The following is a 21,988-nucleotide window of genomic DNA, read 5'->3' as shown; positions in this document are numbered from 1 at the left end:
AGCTCAGAACAGTCACATAGTGGAGAAAGATATAAACTCTCCAAGTAGGATATCAGATGCTGATTTAAGAGTTAATGAAATGCAGAAAACATTAAAATGTAGAGAAAATGAATGAGGAATTTTCTGCTTTGTTTCCTGTTATGTTTCTAATCTTTAGTGTCTGTACCCTTCATTTTGTGATGGGCTTTACAGAGGGAGGGGCGTGTTTCTCCTGGAGTAGTCATTAACAGTTGTGGTTGTGAAGATGGGGTTGTGGATGATAATTTTCTACCTGACTAGAACAAGCTGCATATTATGTCTCTAGAATAAGGAATTATCCTAATGTCTTAGTGATTACCAGTGCTTTTTCTACTCATGCTTTTGAGGAAAATGAGCTTGCTTTCTTTCTTTCTAATTTTCCTCTCTTTTACAAGGGATATCAGAGATTTTTCCATGTCTCTGGAAGCCCACTTTGATAAATGAATGAATGAAGAAAGAGCCTCTTCTAGACTGATGAAGATTAAGCTTGATGGTGCTGTTTCATTGAAGCCACTCCCACATTCTGCATACTCACCTACATCTTCCTCAGTTGCCTTTTGCATCATGTAATTAAATTTCATTTGTTGGGATCTCTGTATCTCCTAAAGAAATTGTCCTTTAATACAGGAAGCCTATCCATTATCTCTCTTCTCACCTCCTTTCGTACATCTGACTTCAGTCAGTGGAGTTGTAGAATGGGAGGCCATGGTGGTATTAGGCTGATGGTTGGACTTGATCTTAGAGGTCTTTTGCAACTATAACTCTAGGATTCTAGGAAAATAAGTCGTGCTGGGAGGTATAGAAATGTCTTGGTTTGACGGTTTGCAAGTGAATTCAGGGAGTTGCACCTGTTTCTCCAACGCCATGCTGTGACACATGGAAGTGGAACATTCCAAATGTGTTAGGTTGCAGCTCGAAATGCCATTGAGTATAGCAGGCAGGTAGATGGAGAGATACTGGGAAGATAACTATAGATTTTCACTCTTTGTGCCAAGTGAAGGTGAAGAAACATATGGGATAGGCTGTGCAGGACCTGAGTCATGGAACCTGCAGGGAAGAATGTTCTGTTTATGGGATAGCATCTGTAATGATCTCTTCTATGTGGCTCAGGGATTACAGTGGCTCCTTGTCTGATCTTTCATCATCATTGGTGCATGAGAGACCTGCTCTATGAAAGTTCTAAGAAAAACTGCTTCCTAACCATGTATGTCTGGCCCCTCCTTGGACAAATAAGACTCCCCAGCAGTCCCAGCAGCATTACAGGGTTGCTTCTTTCAGTACTTTGGGTGAGAGGAGCAAATGGCTTTGAGAAGAGCTGGTGCCTTTTTCAATGCAAAGCAAGCACACATTTGTGTCACATGTCGCTGTGCTGGCGAGGTTATCACAGACTCACAGACTGGTTTGGGTTGGAAGGGGCCTTTAAACATCATCTGGTCTAACCCCCTTGCAGTCATCAGGGACATCTTCAACTAGAGTAGGTTCCACAGAGCCCCGAACAGTGTGACCTTGAAGGGCTCCAGGGATGGGGCATCTGCCACCTCTCTGGGCAACCTGGGCTAGTGTCTCACCATCCTTAATGCAAAAATATTCTTCCTCATAGCTAGTCAAAATGTAAACCTACATTATTGATCTCGCCTGGCTGCACCCACAGTTGTGGCTTGCACCAGGACTCCTGCATGGCTCATGGAGAAGAGCTCCACTAGCAGAGCCAGAAAGAAAAGGCCAAGGTACCAGGAGCTGTGCTAAGTTTTTTTCTCATTTCAGAATTGCTCTTTACATAGTTTTAAAATAGATTTACTTTAATAATATTGCAACTTAAATCTTTTGAATTCAGACTGGTGTTTTGAAGTTCACACCTTACTGTTGTGGGTGACTGACTTTATTCACACCTCTGCTGCTGCAAGGCATTTTTTGCAGGCATGGTTTAACAGGGAATTACATATTGATTTATGTGAGATCAATGGAAAGGAGTAAAAATAGCTCACTTGCTCTCCCTGTTCTTTCTAGTGCATTCCCTCTGTGTTTATATGCATGTATATGTATTTATCCAGATACTTGAGGGGTTTTCCTGTTGTGAGAGGTGGTAAGACAACAGAAACACAACAGAAAAGCAAAGGAGATAACTGCAGGACGGGCATGAAGCTGCAGAAGCCATTTATGCCTCTGGTTCTACCAGTGATATATCTAATTAATCTTCCAATATAAAGGACAGGGGGAAAATTACTCATTTCTCAACTTCTCAAGAAAAGGCCAAACCAAATTGAAAAGAATTATGTTTAGATCTATAGAAAAGCCTGCTCTGCCTGGATGCCATTTCTTATTAAAAGCCAATGATCAATTCCACTTACTGTGTCTGCACCCTTATCTCCCAAGTGCAGGATCCAATTGTCCTTGTAAGAAGGGTCATGTTTTTTAATGCCTCTTCTGTCTTCAGCTTGCTTCCTTCTGCTTGGCTTTGTAGTTTAGTGAGCTGGCACCTGAAAGTCAGATTAAAGTGCCTAGGGTGGACTTGGACATTATGATTGTAATCTTGGTGATAACTGTAAGCAACACAGAAATTGTCACATGTTAAAAAAACAACCAAAGCAAAACAAAAAAAACCCCAAACCACCAAAAACTAAAACGCCCAAAAAAACCCAACTAATTTTGGCCATGAAATATTTACTTGAACTCTGATTATCTATCTTTGAGTGAGCAGACATGTCAGCTGGTAGTGAAATTGTGTTTTTATGGTGATTAAGCATTAATAAAATCAGTTTGGTTTGGTTTAGTTTGGTTTGTGAAGGCTTTGCTTAGTTTTCTGATGTTTGTTTGTTTGTTGGGTTTTTCCCCCATTCATTCTGAGTTGGCATTGTAAACTAAATCAAGGCTGTTGCTATTTTCTCTCAACAGAGAAGGAACAGGATTTTATTATTAACAGTTAAATATAATCACCTTTTAACCACCCTAAGTGACCTTGCAAGCTAGCTACGTACAAATATTCTGGGAGGATCTCTTAAAGGAGGATGGAAATTTGAGATGGAAACGTGGATTAGGAATAGTCATTGCCTGTATCCCCAGCCATTGTATCACAGTGTATGGCATGAAGAGATTTGCCCAAAGTGTTAGTGGTTTAATTCAGTAAGGTGAGTGGGACATATGAAAACTGCTCCATGGTCCACCAGCCACCTAAATTGGTTTTGTCCACCTCCATGCCATCAGAAGCCCTGGCTTTCCAGGATGGCAGATGTTGAACGGAAGAAGGAAAGCACACTTGGATGTCTTTTGGCTTGAACTGCTTGGATCCTGCATGAATCTCAGCTCCTTTCCATCCTTGATTCTCAAAATAGTACAGAGAGCAATAGATGAAGGTGGCAGGGAGTCACACCATTTGACAGTTCTGTCTTCTGCCTTCTTTGCCATGATTTGCCTAGAATAACTCAGCTCTGTGAGTAAGAGGAAGGGAACATTTCTCCCGAGCTGAACTGGACACGTCTGAATCCCAGATGCAGGTTGACTGGAAGGTTGACTAATCTCCTTTAAGGTGACATGTGAAAATGTTCTCTCAGTTTTCTACCTCCAATGGTCTGTATGTCATGCAACAGCAGAGTGTCTAGAATTACTGTTGTCAGCATAGTAGTCATCTTAGTTGTTCTTTAGACCCATAGTATGGTTTGAGTTGGAAGGCACCTCCAAAGCTCATCTAGTCCAACCCCCTCTGCAGTAAGCAGGGGCATCCTCAACTAGATCAGGTTGCCCAGAGCCTTGTCAAGCCCCACAAGTTTGCTGTACCTCTTGCTCTCACAGTAAGGTGATAGCCTTTCTAGAGACACTTCTTTGATGTGAAAGAGGCTCAGCGAAAGCATAAATGTATTCCAAGATCAGCACTTAGGATCATAATTAAACTGAACAGAACCACAGGTGTTCACATTTTGTGGAGAAAGACTTGCAGGTGAAAATCAGATGCAGAAATGCCTGGAAATGAGCTCCATGCCTCATATTTATGCTAGCCAAAAAGTGCTCCTTGATATTGTCTGTAGCATCAAAAAAACTGTTGAGGCTTAAGATGGAGAAACAATCCTGGAGGTGAAAATTTATCTGTGCTTCTCTTGGACCTCTTTCAAGCAGTTCAATCTGAGGAACCAGGCATCAGCTCACCCATAAGTAGCAGAGTGGTAACTGATGAAATTGAGTTCTTCATATACAACAGACCATGAGGCCAAGGTGCTGCAACCCTTGCCAGCCTAAGTCTCTTTTACTGTCCATGGGAAGTCTTTTTGAAGCAATCCCTGAAGAACACTGTGTCCACTTCTTCTACAAGTCAATTCCCGTGACCAAAGAAGCTCCACATTCACCCCTCTGAACACTGGGGAAAGAAGCTCTGTTGTCTGCTGGGAGTTCAGCTCTCACAAGAGAATTCTCTTTTATTTCTACCCCTAGAAATGTTAGAGTACATATGTTTGGGCAAAAGATGTCAAGCTGCCTTGAGTCATGTTCAATCAGTCTAGTGAATCTGTACCTCTCTCAGAAATTACTGTGGTTATTTTATTTCTGCAGATGTTAAAGTTATTGGAAACAAGAGAAGGCTCCAAAGAGACCTTATGGTGGCCTTCAAGTATCTGAAGGGGGCCTACAAGAAAGCTGGGGAGGGACTTCTTAGAGTATTGGCTAATGATAGGACTGGGGGGAATGGATCCAAGCTAGAGGAGGGTAGATTTAGATTAGAGGTTAGGAAGAAGTTCTTCACCATAAAGGTGGTGAGACACTGGAACAGGTTGCCCAAAGAGGTGGAGGAAGCCTCATCCCTGGAAATTTTTAAGGCCAGGCAGAATGGGGCTCTGGGCAATCTGAGCTAGTGGAAAGTGTCCCTGCCCATGGCAGAGGGGGTTGGAACTAGATGATCCTTAAGGTCCCTTCCAACCCTGACAATTCTGTGATTCTGTTCAGTCGTGGCTATGTTCTGGAAAGCTGAGGTAATCCAGAGCCTGCAGTGGCTTGGGATAAAAACCAGTGATTCATTCTCAGTGTCATGCAGAGAACAGTTGGGATCAGATATTTGTTTCATTTCATTTGGTTTTTGACAGATGAAATGAGGTGACAAATTCTGAAGCACCATGCTAAAGTGAGACCTGAAGCTAGACTTAAAAATCACTGGAAAGGGGGAAGGCAAAGCTTGACAACATTCCCTTTCTTTTCCCTCAAGGGGTTTTGCAAAACAAAGAAAAGCCGTTGGAAACAGTTTCCTTATGCATTTTCGCTGGTGTTTGAGTTCCCAGGCACTTGCAGTTGAATTCCTGTGCTTTGAAAACAAGCAAACAAACAAAACTATGTGCATTTTAGAACTGCAGAGCTCTACACCCACAGCAGCTCTCAGAAGTGAGGGCCCTCTTAACAACTTCCTCTTACAAACCCCAGGCATGTTTTTGCCATTATTGATGCTGTTCAAAGGCAAATTCAGTGAGGGTTGCTGGGCTGTTATCTAAGCAATCTGTAGCTACTGGAGTGGAAGTTGAGCTGGGTGCATAAGAACAATAATCATACTTTTGGGATCTCCTTATTGTTTTGCTTCAATGTCCAGGTGGAGACCAGTGGCAAGTTCCTCAGTGGTCTGTCCTGGGTCCAGTGCTGTATGACATCTTCAGTGATATGGACAGTGGCATTGAATGCACCCTCAGCAAGTTTGCCAACCACACCAAGCTGTGTAGTGGACTCAAATAAGGGCAGGGATGCCAGCCAGAAGGATCTTGACAGGCTGGAGAAGTGGGCCAGTGCAAACTGCATGAGGTTCAACAAGTCACAGTGCAAGGTCCTGCATCTGGGTCAGGCCAGTCACAGCCACAAATCTAGGCTGGGTGCAGAGTGGGCTGAGAGTAGCTCTGAAGAAAGAGACGTGGGGTTATTGGTTGATGAGAAGCTCACCAGGAGCCAGCATTGCACTCATGCAGCCCAGAAGGCAAATTGTCTCCTGGGCCGCATTGAGAGGAGTGCTGCCAGCAGGTCAAGGGAGGTGATTCTGCCCCTCTACTGTGCTCTTGTGAGACCCCACCTTGAATACTGTGTCCACTTCTGTTGTCCACAGCATAAGAAGGACACAGAGCTGTTAGAGCAAGTCCAAAGGGCCACAAAGACGATCCAAGGGATGGATCACCTGTGCTGTGAGGATAGGCTGAGGGATCTGGGGTTGTTCAGCCTGAAGAAGACTCCGGGGGAATCTTAGATCTTCCATACCTGAAGGGATCCTACAGGAAGGCTGGAGAGGGACTTTCATAAGGGTGTCTAGCAGGAGAACAAAGGGGAATGGTTTTAAGCTGTGGGAGCTTAAATGGAAGAAGTTCTTCAGCAGATCTTGGGGAGTTCTTCAGTGCAAGGGTGGTGGGACTATGGAATAGGCTGTGCAGAGTGATTGTGGATACCCTCCTCTCTGAAGGTGTTCAAGGCCAGGTTGGATGAAGCCTTGAGCAGCCAGTTCTAGTTGAGAAGCCCATGGCAGGGAGGTTGGAGTAGATGATCTCCAAGGTCCCTTCCAGCCTAAGCCATTCTATGTTTCTCTGGTTTCCTACACTTAATTACTTTTGTTTTACCGTATTATGCCTTGTTTCTCTTGTGAAGAAAAACTGGTATAGAAAACATAGGGTTAAATGGTTAATGTTGCTTAATTTGTTTGTGTTTGGGCATAAATAAATTGCCTCAGGCTGGTAAACAGAGGTGAAGAGCTGTATGCCAGAGGCTTTGGAGAATCTAATTAAAGTGCTCTATAGAAACATCCTGGTGTATTTATCTCCATTTGCAGAGGTGTTTCATGCTGTTTAAGAATGAAAATGTGTGGCTTTGCTCTCTCACAGATGCTTAAATGGCGCTGTGGTGTTTGGCTGGGTTCTGTTGTTCACATCTGAAAGAATGCCTTTGTAAAGGAGCATGGTCAATGCAACACTGGGGCACCTAGGCAAAAAGGTGTCAACCTATGGCCACATCAGCCAGCTTCTGGTTGCAGAAGGTCATAGAATGATAGAATGGTTTGGGTTGGAAGGTACCTTAAAGATCATCTAGTTCCAAACCCCTTATCATGTTCAGAGACATCTTCCACTAGACCAGGCTGTTTGAGGTCTCATCCAGGCTGATCTTGAACACCTCCAGGGAGGAGGAATCCACTGCCTCCCAGGGTAAACTGTGCCAGTGTCTCACCATTCTCACTGGAAAGAATTTCTTCCTGATCTCCAGCCTAAATCTGCTCTCCTCAAGCTTCAATTTATTCCCCCTAGTTCTGTCACTACAAGCCCTTGTAAAAAAATCCCTCCCCAGCTTTCTTGTAGCCTCTTCAAGTACTGGAAAGCAGTTCTAAGGTCTCCCCAGAGCTTTCTCTTCTCCAGGCTGTACAGCCCCAACTCTCTCAGCCTGTCCCTGTAAGAGAGATGCTCTAGCCCTCTGGTCATCTCACAAGAGCAGAGTACAGGGGGAGAATCACCTCCCTTGTTCTGCTGGTCACACTTCTTTTGATGCAGCCCAGCACATGGCTGCCTTCTGGGAGGCAAGCTCACATTGCTGACCCGTGGTGAGTTTTTCATCAACTGATACCCCCAAGTCCTTTTCCTTGACACTGCTCTCAAGGTACTCCTTGTCCAACCTATACTGTGCTTGGGATTCCCCTTACCCAAGTGTAGGACCTTGAACTTGGCCTTATTGAAGTTTATGAGGTTGGCTTGAGCCCACCTCTCAGGCCTGTCCAAGTCCCTCTGGATGGCATCACTTTCCTCCAGCACGTCAGCCAAGCCACACAACTTAGTGTCACCCTCAAGCTTGCTGAGGGTGCCTCAATCTCACCCTCCATGTCACTGACAAAGATGTTAAACAGCACTGGTCCCAGTACCAACCCCTGAGGGACACCACTTGCCAGTGGTCTCCATTCAAACGTTGAGCCATTGATCACAGCTGTCTGAGTGCTGCCATTCAGCCAATTCTTTACCCAGCAAGTGGTCCACCCCTCAAGTCCATGCTTCTCCAATTTGGGAACCAGGCTGTCACACAGGACAGTGTCAGACACTTCACCCAAGTCCAGGTAGATGATATCAGTTGCTCTTCCCTTATTCACTGATGCTGTAGCTCTACCATAAAAACCCACCAAGTTCATCAGTGCTGTTACACTCATGGATCTTCCAGATGTGCACCCACAGCCCTAAAGGTGTGCTGATGGGTTGTGGAAGCTGTGGTGGACAGCAACAGTTTGCTTCTCCTCTTTGCTCACACTTCCTTTGTCTCTGCAACAAAAATTAATAGGGAAGAATTCAAAGTCACTCCTGGTCATCTGTTTGCTGGGACACCTTGTCCATGTGCCTGATTTTTCTACTCAGTTGTTCAAGCAGCAGTTGAAGATCAGGTCCTCATTATGTTATCTGGTCTGTTTGCTATTGTTTCAGCTTCCTTTGCTTGCCTAATGCAATTTCCTTGACAATAATTCTTAGCCAAAATTTGATTGTGCAAGTGAAGTTCAAAAGCCAAGAAAAAAAACCCAGAAAATTTCATCTTCCAGCAGTTAATTAGCATAATAAATAATCATAAATCTGGTAGTATAGGCACACACCCTCTGTGTGTGCACGCCTCAGGCCCAAAGATGGTGTGTCAAGCTGAGTCACCCAGTTACAGTGACAGCAGAGATGCACAAGACCTAGAGTCACAGAACCATTTTGAGTGGAAGAGACCTTTGAGGTCATTGAGTCCAACCACTAACACAGCACTGCTAGGTCACCACTGAACCGTGTCCCTCAGCACCACATCTACATGGCTTTGAAATCCCTTCAAGCACGGGGACTCCACCGCTGCCTTAGGCAGCCTGTTCCAGGGCTTGGCAACCCTTTTGGTGAAGAAATTGTTCTTAATGTCCAGCCTACACTTCCCCTGCTGCAGGTTGGGGCATTTCCCCTGCACTAGCTCCCAGGCAGCCACTTCTTGACCGTATGAGAGCAGAATCACTCTGAATCATCTTCTCTTTTCTCTTCTACAAAGAATCCCGAGGCACTTCAGAGAGGTAACCCAGTTAAGTCTCAGCTCCAGCAGCTCTCCAGCCCAGCTGCAGTGGCACATTGCACCAGCCCAGAGGGGTCCTCACCACTCCTTTCCCAAATCAGAGTTTAAGGCATCGACCTCTGAAAAAGGAAATTAAACTGCAGCTAAAGTTCTTAGCAGAGTCAAGTAATTGTCTGAGCAGCTCTTTTCTAATCTCAGCAATCCTTTTGTTAACCCGTGGCTTAAAGCACCAGATCGATGACCTTATCGTGCATCCTCTCGAGGAGCAATTTCATGGCAGTCTGAGTAAGCCACCCGATGGTGCCGCCTGGGCTGCTTCGTCTTCACACAGTGGGGAGTATTGATTATACTTCAGCTAGCTGAGAGCAGTGGCAGGAATTGGAAACGGATCAGGCCTTTGATCCCTAACTGCATAACGAGGAAGCTTTGTTCTGCTTGCTGACACTCTCCCAATGGTAGCCTCTTGCCAGTTGCTGTATTCCATAACCTGAGGAAGTATTTTCATCTTCCCCACTTTGGACTCTTTTCCTGCTGTCAATGAAAGACAAAAACGTGTTGTCAGTCCGTTAGTTTTGATGACTTTACCATCCACCTGACCTGTCAGAATGGAGGGGGAAAAAAATCATCACCTTGTTGCTGCTGCATTACTTCCAAATTTTAAGCAGTCCTGAAGGCACTAAGTGTGATTTCATTGTTCACACAGTGGAAATGAAAGGGGCTGCAATTTGGTGCCTTCAGGACATAGATCCAAGCTCATGGTTTTCTTCATTACAGCAGCTCCTCCAGACCATCATACTCACATAGGTCTGTGTAGACACAAACCACATTGCTTCTCAGCAGCAGGAAGCTTGGAGGCAAATTTGACCATTGTCTCTCTTGTGACACAAAAAGAAGTTTAGGTTTGTGTTGTAATGAACTGCCTCCAAGGGTGTTTCCTAACTTGCCTTTTCCTTTTCTAAGCATGATGTAAAGCAGGGTCTGTCCCTTTCTGAGGAGGACAGGGGTGGTAATTAAGCAGCACCTAGCTTGGGACAGTTGTTTCTGAGCAGGTTCTTTTTATGAGGAGTTCTTGCACAGGCAGCGACTCTCTAGCCCAGAGGAATCTGGTTTTTGCTCTGCCCTGAAATGCGGCAGAGCTGGCTTCTCTGGCAGCTGGACGTTGTGATCCTGGGCATCCTGCTCTAGCATGGGGGTTGGACTAGAGGTCTCTTCCAACACCTGCCAGTGTATGATGCTTCAACCAACATGACAAACCAAGCACTTCAGGACAATGCAAAGACATGCCTGGTCAGGGCTGGGGTGTGAAGATGAAGGAGACACTTCCTGGACTTGATAACCCTTGCAAACCTCCTCTTGCTGCCTGAGAGCAGAGGACCTGCAAGCCTGAAGTGAAAGTGTTTATCCCAGGCACAGCACTAATTGCTGAGGTGAATTAGGGAGGATGGGTGGTTGTGGGTTGTGCCAGAGTCCATCTCATTTCTCTCACTCTCATCAATCTCTCTCTGTCAGGGAGCTTCTCCTCCAGAGACAGGCTGAGACCCTAATGGCTGAAGCAAGCAGGAAATGAGCAGCACATTTATAGTCTCAGTGCTGGGCTGAGAGCTCACATGGGGGCTTGTTGGGAGCCCTGGCTCTCCCGGGAACAGCAAAGAGTCCCTTTTTATTTTCATTCCATCTTTACAACTTTTACATCCACAAAATGTCAGCAACAGTAATGTCATGCAGAAGGACTTTGTCACAATCAGTGTTTACATGCTGCCTGTTTAAACAAGGGAACTATTTATCTCTGTGCCTTGTGGAGTTTTCAACCTTTGATCCATGATGCAGGGATGTTACATGAGATATACAGTCACAGGAATTTGGAGGCAGAGGGAGAGGTGGAAAAAAGTGAGAAATGAGCGCTTGATGTAGGGGACTTCGCACATCCTTGCTCAGTGATGAGGGCAAGTGTCCTTCTGTCATAAGGTTACATGGCTCGGGGCTTCATATTTGTTGCCTTTGTATTGCTTTTGTGATATAAAGTGAATTGTAAGGATTGGCAAGTGGGTAAAGAGGCCTGTGCTGCAGGAGGCTTCTTGGAATGATCAGTAATGATGGCTCTTAACGTTTTAATGTGCCATACACTGCACTAATGGACCTAAACCAGCATTTTATTCTGAAGGGAAATCTGTTGACATCAGAAAAGGTGACTTGGCTGCTGCAGGCGTGTGAAGAACATAGAGCAGACTGTAATGTAGGAAAGGACTGAGATTTTTGGTTTGTGACCTGGTCCAAACAGGAAGTAATTACAATCTAATTCAATTCTGAAAGTCTGGGAACCATGACAGCTGACAGAGTGACATTTGAAGAGAAATAACCATGCATTTTCTTATCCTTCAGACTCCTAAGTATTGCTGATGCTATTTGCTCTTCCTGCCTCCCTTTTTGGCACTCTTCATGCACTGTCAGAACTACAAGATTTAGGCTGCACCTTCATTTATGAAATCTTTTCTCCAGTAATTTCCAGTACTTGTGATCTCCCCTGGCTCTGCTCTGTGCTTGCTTCACGTCACAGCTGAGCAGCTGCCCCATCTGTCCATCTTGCAATGGGAAGGCAGCGCTTCTGTGCTCATCCCTCTGTAACTTGTCTTGCTGCCCTATGCTGCTGCTACTGGTGGGACCAGGGTGTGGGAGCCTGCAGCCTGTCTGTATCACACGGAACCTTTAGGCCAGCACATACAGGTGAGCCAGGTTCAACAGGCATTGCACACAGATACTAGCCCTGTAAGCCATAGCCCTTCCCTATAAAATGGGGCTAAGCACTGGAAATTGTGCAGTACTGGGTCATGGTTAACCGTGTAAAGGAAACCCTCTGGTGGAGAGGGGTGTGAGCCAGTTGCTGTGTGCCTTATAACCAGGCTGTTTGTATTAACACAGCAGCATTTTTTAATCTTCTTGGGAAGGTTAAATCCTGGGATGCACACCTGTAAGGACTCACTTAGGAAAGTGCAGGATAAAATTCCTTTTGAGTTTTGATACTCTTTGGTACCTGTGACCTAAACCAAGACAATCTCCCTTCAGTCACTCATTCTGCTCAAGTTCAGGGAGCACTAACAGCTTCACCAGATGCTTGACTCTCCAAATCCCTCAGAGATGAATGTTTCACAGCAGCTCTGTGAAGCAGGATTTTATTATCTCTTCTCTGGAGGAGGAGAAGCTGCAGCGATGGTGAAGCTATATGCTATGCTCAGGCACAGCTCACTCTGGCCTTGCAAAAAGGAAAGTATCAAGGTCAATGTGCTTCTCCAGCGATGGGATCACATTGTTCCAGTGAGCTGTTGTAGCCTATAGGTTGTTGTCGTGGGTACATGTGCTGGGAAGATCTCAGCACAGTCAGTTCTCTCCGTGTCTTTCCTCTGAGACTCCTCTTTCACCTTTGATAGATCTCTTAATAGGCTCATTAAGGAAATGGAGGGCATCTCGCCTAAGTGTTTGTCACATCAGTGAGTCTCACTTGCCTTCATTTCAACCTCAGACAAACAGGAAAACAAAATTGCCCAAAGCTCTTTGTGCACAGCCCCCAAGGACCCTGAAATCATTCTGAAAATGGTACGGATTGAGAACAGCCAAGCTGCTCTATAGTATCTCATTTACTACTGGTGGAACTGGTGATGGCTTGGATACGCGCCATCGCAGTCACAGGAACGATTAAGTGCTGTGTTGGGGCATGAAGGAGGATGAAATGCGGGTGAGAAGTTTGTCTGCTCCAAGCAAATTTGGTTCACACATAGGTCTTAGTCTGTGAAGTGCCACACAAATACAAGCTAGTCTGTACATAGGGAGTAAGGTAAGTTACTGCTGCTCTGTGTAAAAAGCACAGGAAAGGGACACTGTTTTCCCTTTCCTCCTCCAGTTTCATGCCTGGACAGGCCACGTAGCACCTTCTGATGGATCATCTGCCACATGGGTGGTGTCTTGCTGCCAGGGACAAGCCTCAAGGTTTATTGGGGCGTTGGTGGTATAGTGGTGAGCATAGCTGCCTTCCAAGCAGTTGACCCGGGTTCGATTCCCGGCCAACGCAGGTGGACTTTTTTTCTTATGATGTAGTTGCCATCACAGAAACGTGGTGGGACAACTCACATGACTGGAGCACTCTAGTTGATGGCTACAGGCTCTTCAGGAGAGACAGGTGAGAGAGAAGGGGTGGAGGGGTGGCCCTGTACATCAGGGAGGCTCTAGACACCATGGAACTAGAGATCAAGGATGATCAGGTTGAGTGCCTGTGGGTGAAAATTAGAGGGAAGACCAACAAGGCTGACATCCTGGTTGGAGCCTGTTATAGACCATCCAACCAGGATGAAGAGGTTGATGAATTATTCTATAGGCAGCTAGAGGCTGTCTCAAGATTGCCAGACCTTGTTCTTACGGGAGATTTTAACCTGCCTGATATCTGCTGGGAGTTTAACACATCAGAGAGGAGGCAGTCTAGGAGGTTCTTAGAGTGTATGGAGGACAGCTTCTTATCCCAGCTGCTGCATGAGCCTACCGGGGTAAGGCTTTGCTTGACCTTCTTTTTACCAATAGAGAAGGGCTGGTGGGAGATGTGGTGGCTGGAGGCTGGCTGGGGTCCAGTGGCCATGAGATAATTGAGTTTTCAATACGCAGTCAAGCTAAGAGGGGCAGCAACAAAACAGAGGGTGCCCATCCACAAGAAGGGCCGGTTGGACGAGCCAGGGAATTACAGACCTGTCAGCCTGACCTCAGTGCCAGGCAAGATTATGGAACAACTCATCTTGAGTGCAGTCACACAGCACTTACAGGATGGCCAAGGGATCAGGCCCAGCCAGCATGGATTCAGCATGGACCTTGAGTCCTGTGTCCAGCTCTGGGCCCCTCAGTTTAGGAGAGATGTTGAGTTGCTGGAATCGGTCCAGAGAAGGGCAACAAAGCTGGGGAGGGGCTTGGAGCACAAGCTCTAGGAGGAGAGGCTGAGGGAGCTGGGGTTGCTTAGTCTGGAGAATAGGAGGCTCAGGAGAGACCTTATTGCTGTCTACAACTACCTGAAGGGAGGTTGTAGCCAGGTGGGGGTTCGTCTCTTCTCCCAGGCAACCAGCACCAGAACAAGAGGACACAGTCTCAAGCTGCACCAGGGGAGGTTTAGGCTGGATGTTAGGAAGAAGTTCTTCATAGAAAGAGTGATTGGCCATTGGAAAGGGCTGCCCAGGGAGGTGGTGGAATCACCATCTCTAGAGGTGTTTAGGAAGAGACTGAATGGGGTGCTTGGTGTCATGGGTTGGACTCGATGATCTCAAAGGTCTTTTCCAACCTGGTTAATTCTATTCTATTCTATTCTATTCTATTCTATGCTATGCTATGCTATGCTATTCTATTCTATTCTATTCTATTCATGCCAAGATAGCAGTGGAAAACAATTAACTGGTACAATCTGGCTCCAGAATAAGTGACCCAGAAAAACCTTGCGTTCAAAACTACCATTTAAGCCTTCCATTAAGTGTGTACACATGTTCTTTCTGTTCTCATTTCACTCTGGCAGTGTTCAAGGCCAGGCTGGATGAGGCCTTGAGCAGCCAAGTCAAGTTGAGAGGTGTCCCTGCCCATGGTGGGGAGGTTGGACTTGTTCTCTAAGGTCCCTTCCAACCTAAGCCAAGTGCTGCCTGTGTAATGATTCTCTGCATCCATGTGATGTTGTTCCAGAAGGCTGGAGAAGCAAATGATGTAGAGGAATTATAGAATCATAGAATTGTTTTGGTTGGAAAAGACCTTAACGTCATTGACTCCAACCATTCTCTGACCCTACCAAGTCTGGTGCTAGCCCATGTGCCCCAGCACCACATCTGTGTATCATTTAAACACCTCCAGGGACTGGGATTCAACCATCACCTTGCTGGGGAACCTGTTCCAGTGTTTGAGAGCCCTTTCAGTGAAGAAGTTTCTTCTAATGTCCAATCTAAACCTCCCCACAGTGTGACTTGAAGTAATTACCTCTTGTTGTATCACTTGTTACCTCACTCCAGCCTCCTTTGAGGGAACTGTAGAGAGCAATGAGGTCTCCCCTCAGCCTCCTTCTCTCCAGACTAAACAATCTTAGTTCCCTCAGACACAAGACCTGTTCTCCAGACCTTTCACTGGTTTTGTTGCACTTCTCTGGCCCCTCTTCAGGACATAATTCTTCAAGTGAATGAAGAGATGGCCTCAAGATAACCTAGACCTGAAATGACTGAGAAGTACATTAGATAACTGCAACCAAGAATATGGCAGATAGTCAGCTGCCACTAATAGAACAAAGATAGCCTGATATGATTGGGTTTGAGCTATTTAAGATCGTTAATAAGTAATTAACCCATGAAGTGACTGTAACGGACATCATTTTAATCAAGATTGAGTTATTAACTTGCCAGGCGTGCTCTGGAATTTATCAGTGCCCAGCCAGGACAAAGCCCCTTGGCTGCCACGTTAATTAACGATCCTCCATGCCCAGGGAACACTCCTAAAAGATGTCCCCCATATCAGATTTGCCGGTTAACGCTCTTCTCCTCGCTGCCACTCAAAGGCCACCTCCCCAGTTTTACATTCAATTTGTCTTTTGCCAAAAAGCTGCTAATTTCATGCTACTTTAGCCCTGCAGCAGCCAGCCTGTTGCTAAGCAACCTCCAAAATACCAAAGGGGCCACGGTCTGGCTGCTTTTCTGCAGCCCATCCTTGTTCTTATTTATTTACTTTCCATCTTAGTTATTTATATAGCTAAACAGATTGCTTCCGTAAGATGGAAGCAGAGCTGTAAGCCTCTGAGCTGCATCAGGGTGCTTTTACTTGCGTGGTTTGTCTTTACTCCAGCACCATCCTCTCCCCTGTTTTTACTGTTCATCAGCTGAACAAGCTCCTCGTGATGTTTGTTGAGCTGGAGTGGCATCTAGGAGTGCACTGGGATTGTATTTTAAAGGCTTAGCCAGCCACAGACTGCTGTACCCAGTGTGAGATAGCAGCTGGGAACATGTTTGGTCCCAGTGGTCCTTGATGGAAGAGAAAAAGGGTCAGAACAAAGATGGCTTTGAGCCATTTCTCTGCTTACTTCATTTCTGGCTGCTTTAACTTCAGCTGTGTCTATGTTCTGGGCTTCCTGTGGCACAACCAGATCTGCAACGAGTGAAAAGATGGTTATGCCTCACCTGCCCAGCAGTGCTGGGGAAAGCCCTGCTGCAGAGGCAGTTCTGCAGGACAAACTGCATTTTTGTGAGGTGGGGCTGGGATCCCAGCCAGGGCACTGATTGGCCTTGTATCAGCCAGAGGCGCAGGTTGCTGGTGGAACGTTTGGTGTGTAGATAGACTGGTAGAGCTTTAGGCTCCATGTGGACAGAGGAGGGTAGCAGACGAGTAAGGAAGCTGTTACGGTGCCATTTGTTCAGACATGCTCCTAAAATGGTGGGAGGTGAAAGTGGTTTGTGTGCACTGCTACATTCTGTGCCACCCAGAGAGCCTCCTTGTTAAGTGAAAAAATACAACTTGAATTGCTTTGGACAAGCAGAAAAGCACTAAGCAGATCTACTGCAGGAGGGCCTGGCTGTGTTCATTTTGGAAGCGTTGATCACACCAGCATCAGTGTTGGACTGTGGTGATAACTTTGATGGAAGAACTGCCACAGTCTTCACTAAAGGCTTCAGAAACAATTTGGATGCTCTTACAAGCTCCAGTATGTTGCACCTTTACTCTAACACAATACTGTAGCTTGAGAAAGAGGAGGATGAATTCTGTAGAGATTTATTTGGAACAAACAAGGACAAACTTGGGTTTTCCCCCTTTTTATATGTTTTTGTTTCAGCAAGCAGAGACAATATTCACTGCAGCAGGCCACCCAAAGAAGTGGATGCCTCATCATTGGAAGTGTTCAAGGGGGCAGGGTGGATTTGATGATCTTTGAAGGTCCATTCCAACCCAAACTGTTCTGTGAGTCTGTGATTAAGGGGCAAGAGGGTCTTGAAATCTGGATGCAGCTTAGAGCTGCTGCAGAATTCAAAACTCCCAGCACCCAGCAGTGAAGAACCCAAGAAGGCTTCCATACTATATTTCTTCCACAGCTCTCCTGCCTGCCTCGGGTGGCTACTTACTGGCAGCTTCTTTGCCTGTCTAGTGTAGTTTTCATCATAGGCTTCTTTCTGGTAGAAAAAGCTTTTTTTCTACTTTGATGACCTGACCTTCTCTGGAGAAGGATCAAGAGAAGCACGTGAATACTTGGTTTTGTACATGAAGTCCTGCAGAAGAGGGGTTGGGCACAAGGCTGAATGCAACTTGTTTTCCATCAAAGTGAGGTGAGGAAGGTGATGGTTTATGTCCAAATTGAGTTTTCTCCCTTATTTGCTTTAAGGATTCAATTATGCATCTGGAAAACTAAACTGGTTCTGGGAGCGGTTCGGTGTGCTCATTCTATGTTCTCATCTTGAACTATCGGTCTTCTTGTTATTTGTTTGCTTGTCTGTCACTGGGATGTCCCCTTTTTATGTACATGCTGATTGTCAGTGCTCTGCTGACCTGCAGCTCCCTGTGGTTTTTTAATAGAGCTGAGATTTCACAATCCAGGCTGTGCTGTTTGTGCTGGCATGTACCTTTTGGTGCTGCTCTTCATGCAGAGCTCAGAAAACAGGTGCTCAGGCAAGTATTTAAGGTATCTCAAGTATTTTCTCAGCTGAGCTGTGAACAAAACTCCTGAGGCTAGAACAGCTCAAATGCCCAGGGATAACTTTTACTGCCCTGTGAGGTTGTTGCAGGTATGTTTGAAAAGACTGAGTTGACAGACCTAATTTTATTAATTGAAGATGGGAAGGGATAGGGATCTTTCAGTTGGGAAGATGCCAAGTCTTTTAGGGAAACACCTATGATGGTGAGCACCTTGAATTACACCCAGAAGCAGGCAAGTGGCTGGTGCATGTGGGGATCTCTGAGTTTCTAGTGGTTCTTTCCACCTGATGTACTCAGATTAGCTCTTGAACTTTCAGAGCTCTGGCAAAATATGGGGTTGTCTGCAACACTGAGGAAGGATAAAGTATACCTGAACTGAGGAGGCATAGCTGCCCTACAACCTGCTCACTGCTGGCACTGCTGCCTCTCGTTCTGCCTGAGTTGGTATTGTGCCCAGGCAGCTAGCTGTCTACACCCTGAAGTCTCAGAAAGATCTGAGAAGACCACAAGAATGCAAACAATACTGATAATGTGAGCACAGATTGTACATTTCTAATAGATCCAAAAAAAATTATGTGAGCATAAAAAGCCAGCATTGCCCAACTAAATAACCAGAGTGTTTCTGCAGTGTACTGCAGATAAGAGATGGCCAAAAACACTGGGATACCAAGCTAAGGTGCTCCATCTGTAGCTTCTCTTGCTGATGCTAGGAGAAAAGAAAAAATCTGACTGAGATGTTTCTGGTCTTTCTCAATGTCATGCTCCTGAGTAGTGTTACGGAACAGGAACCTATCCTTTTTTCTTTTTTTTTAAACTAGAGCAGAGTAGGTTTAGGTTGGACATTAGCAGGAAGTTCTTTACAGTGACCTTGGTGAAATACTGGAACAGCTTGCCCAGAGATGTGGTTGAGGCCTTGTCCCTGGGTTCATGGTCAAACTTGGTGGGGGCCTGAGCAACCTGATCTAGCTGGAGAGGTCCCTACTCACTGCAGCAGGGTTGGACCTTTGAGAATCCCTTCCAACCCAAGGCATTCTGTGATTCTGATTCTGTTGTGTTTTGTTTCCCCAATAGAGAATAGAGATCCCATCCATCTCAGTAGTGTCAATAGTGTACAACATCAGGGGTATGGCGTGTGTCACCAGTGTGCCTCATTCATTTTGCTCTCTTTAAAACTGAGGAAAGCTCTCTTATGAGCTGCTAAATCAATTGCCAGTCCCAGGCAACTCTTCCAGTAGCAGGAGTGTTGCCAAGTCCATGTTTAGTTCTCCAGGTTATTGCAGAGTTCTGCAGTGAGACATTCGTAGAAGACACTGTGTGGCATTTGAAGAGGCAACCATTATATGGCTGAGAAAGGTGATCAGTCTGTCACTGCTTTTGAAGAGTAATTAATTTTAGAGAGTAATTAGAAACTGAGCTATTCTCCCACATATGCAGCAAGGACATCTATAACCTCTCAAACCATTATGTAGGTCACCTGGATTTGCATCCCATGTAATATCCACATGGAGACAGATAACGATTTTCTTCTTTCCCTGTCAGTTCCTTATTATAAATTGGTTTATTTCCCTTCATTTTCAGATCAGCATCTTGTTTACACCATCAGATGAAATGTTGCAGTTCTCTGTTGTTGTGGGCAAAAGAACCCCCAGGGTTTATAATTGCAGTCTCCAAATGAGTGAACAAAAGCAGGCACTGATCTCCCCACCGTTCATTTCAGCTGCAAACACAGATTGCAACGGGATCGATGGAATCCGTCCTGAGTTCTGATGGATGATGGGCTGAAACTGCTGCCTTAGCATCCATAACCAACATCAAAACTCAGAGAAGCAAAGGCCTGCTATCTCTTACTCTTGCCTTTCCCCTATTTTTTAGCATTCTTTCCCAGGTTTGCTCTTCCAGCTTCAATCTGTTCCCCCTCATCCTGTCACTACAAGCCCTTGTAAAAAGTCCTTTCCCAGCTTTCTTGTAGGCCCCTACAGGTATTGGAAGGCTGCTATAAGGTCTCCCCAGAGCCTTCTCTTCTCCAGGCTGAACAGCCCAAATTCTCTCAGCCTGTCCACACAGGAGAGGTGCTCCAGCCCTCTGATCATCTTCATAGCCTCCTCTGGACCCACTCCAGCAATTCCATGTCCTTCTTGAGCTGGATGCAGTACTCCAGGTCCAAGTACCCCAGTCCAAGTACTCACAGTACTCCAAGTTCAAATAAAAGAATAAGACAGATGTGGAGGTTAGAAGAATATATGGAAATACCTCTGGTTCCCAAAGTAACATCTCATTATCATGTAGAGAGCTCTTTGATAACTTGTGGGAGAACCTGCCTTCTCTCCCCTCCACACATACCATTGGAGCTCTTACAGTAAGCTTATTAACAGTCAAATCAAGGCAGGTTAATCTTCAAATCATATGTAAATACAGCAGCTTTTCTCATTGTGGGATATTGAAGCATTAAACGTCGATGCAGATTTTCACAGCGGGAGACTAGATGAGCACAGTTAAGCACTGCAATAGTTTTGTCTCCCAAATCATCTTCTGAGAACAGAATTTCCTTCTCCCTGTGCTCTATGGTGATGAATGAGGATTTAGCAGTGAAGGATTATGTGAAGCTTAGATTAGTGGATGCTCCTGGCAGTCTTCTAACAGCTGATCAGCTTGCAGGGTCCTGAGCTGCTTTCCTACCCTGGAGCTGACCTGTACAAATTCCAGGGGAATTTGTCCCGGGGAACACTGAGACTTAGCTGCCTTTGTCTTTCCTAGCAGACAGATCTCATGTGAAATACTTTCCCTAGCAGATTGCTGTTCATCATCTTTGGTATAAATATACACAAGCAAGCCCTGTTTTCTGGGCTTTTTTTGGCTGCATTCAGTCCTTCGACCTGCGAGTTAATGTCTTCCTTTTTAACTCCATCACTGTGGGACACACCACTCTCGTGGAAAGTATCAGTAATTTGTTCTTTTAATGTATAATGCATGAAAAAAAATCTCATTTTGGAGTCTTCAAGCATGCCTCAGTCTAGACTGCATCTCACAGTCCAGCTGTCTGACTTCTGTACCTCAACTGCCAAGATGCTTAAACTGGTCTGTCTGGTTTTGTCCAGTTTAGCAGACACCATGTGCCATTTCCTGCTCACCCACCTCACTTCAGTCTTAATTACTCTTTATCTCATCCTTACAAGAAGTCCTACGCTGCATTTACTTTTTGTTTTGGGAATGTGCCATAACTATTGTGCTGTTTACACACAGAAATGTCACAGCTTTTCCATGAGGTTTCTGTCAGGAGATCCACATGGGAGACATGGAACAGGTTGCCCAGGAAGGTGGTAGAAGCCTCATCCCTAGAAGTTTTAAGACCAGGCTGAATGGGGCTCTGAGCAGCCTGATCTAGTGTGAGGTGTCCCTGCCCATGTCAGGGGGTTGGCCTCAGTCCTTTCCAGGGCTTTGTTACCATGCTCCAGGGGTACCAGCACAGCAGCCCTTGCCTCATCATTGAACAGCAGTATACACTATGGTGGCCTTGTGCATGACCAGCTCCAATGTGTTTGATGGACAGAGTATCTGCTGTGGTGCTGCCTTATTTCTTTCTTTTATTTAGCTACAAGGACTTCTCATAGTGCCTGGCTCTCCAGGTTTTCCTTCTTTCTTCTTTATTTCTTGTCCCATGCTATAGGTCAGGTGCAAAGTGACCATCAGTAAAGACACTAAAATCTGATGACCTTCAGGCAGGTCATGTTGGAGACCATGTTATTGCACTCTCCCTGTGCAGCATGGCTAGTTCCTAAGATGCTTAAGATCACTCTGGAGAAAGCTTGACAGCCAGCATTGTAATAACAGCTGTAATAACACTTGGCTGGTTTGCATTTTTCATTAATTTTACCTTTATTAGTCTTCCTCTGGGAGGTAGATAAGGGAAGGGAGGAAAAACATGGAGAGATATAGCTACTTTGGGAAAGAAAGTCAGGTGTGCATTTAGAATGAGCAGCTCTGAGTCCTGCACCCAGTTCTGAGTCTTTTCATGTGATACATGTCACTAATTTTAATGTGCTGCCTGATGTTAATTAACATCTCTTGCTTGTTGATTGTATGCTGTAAATGAAAAGCCAGCAGACCATGGGTGAAGGTAGTGACACAGAGCCATACTTGCTGTGTGGTTATTGTTTGCATGAACCCTGAACTAGCTCTGTGACTCTGATCGAGCTTTTGCTTGATAACATTTGGCTCTGCTGCCTTAGCTTGCAGGCTATTTGGGTGAAATCCCTGAATTGAGCTATCCTGAAACCAGGGCAGAAATCCATATAAAGAATTGCCA

At 45.4% G+C, this 21,988-nt stretch overlaps 1 protein-coding gene and 1 non-coding gene across 5 annotated transcripts in view; both read left to right on the top strand.

The window, feature by feature from the left end:
* Positions 1 to 21,988, top strand: part of RABGAP1L (RAB GTPase activating protein 1 like) — a 277,604-nt gene that overhangs the window by 216,999 nt on the left and 38,617 nt on the right. The gene's annotated exons all lie outside the window — the stretch shown is intronic.
* TRNAG-UCC (transfer RNA glycine (anticodon UCC)) lies at positions 13,004 to 13,075 on the top strand. The gene has a single exon. It is a non-coding gene; the product is annotated as a tRNA-Gly (tRNA).

Source organism: Dryobates pubescens, chromosome 11 (assembly GCF_014839835.1).
Source record: "Dryobates pubescens isolate bDryPub1 chromosome 11, bDryPub1.pri, whole genome shotgun sequence".
Lineage (NCBI taxonomy): Eukaryota > Metazoa > Chordata > Aves > Piciformes > Picidae > Dryobates > Dryobates pubescens.
The sequence above is the reverse complement of the archived record's forward strand: the minus strand, read 5'-3'. Positions and strand labels throughout refer to the sequence as shown.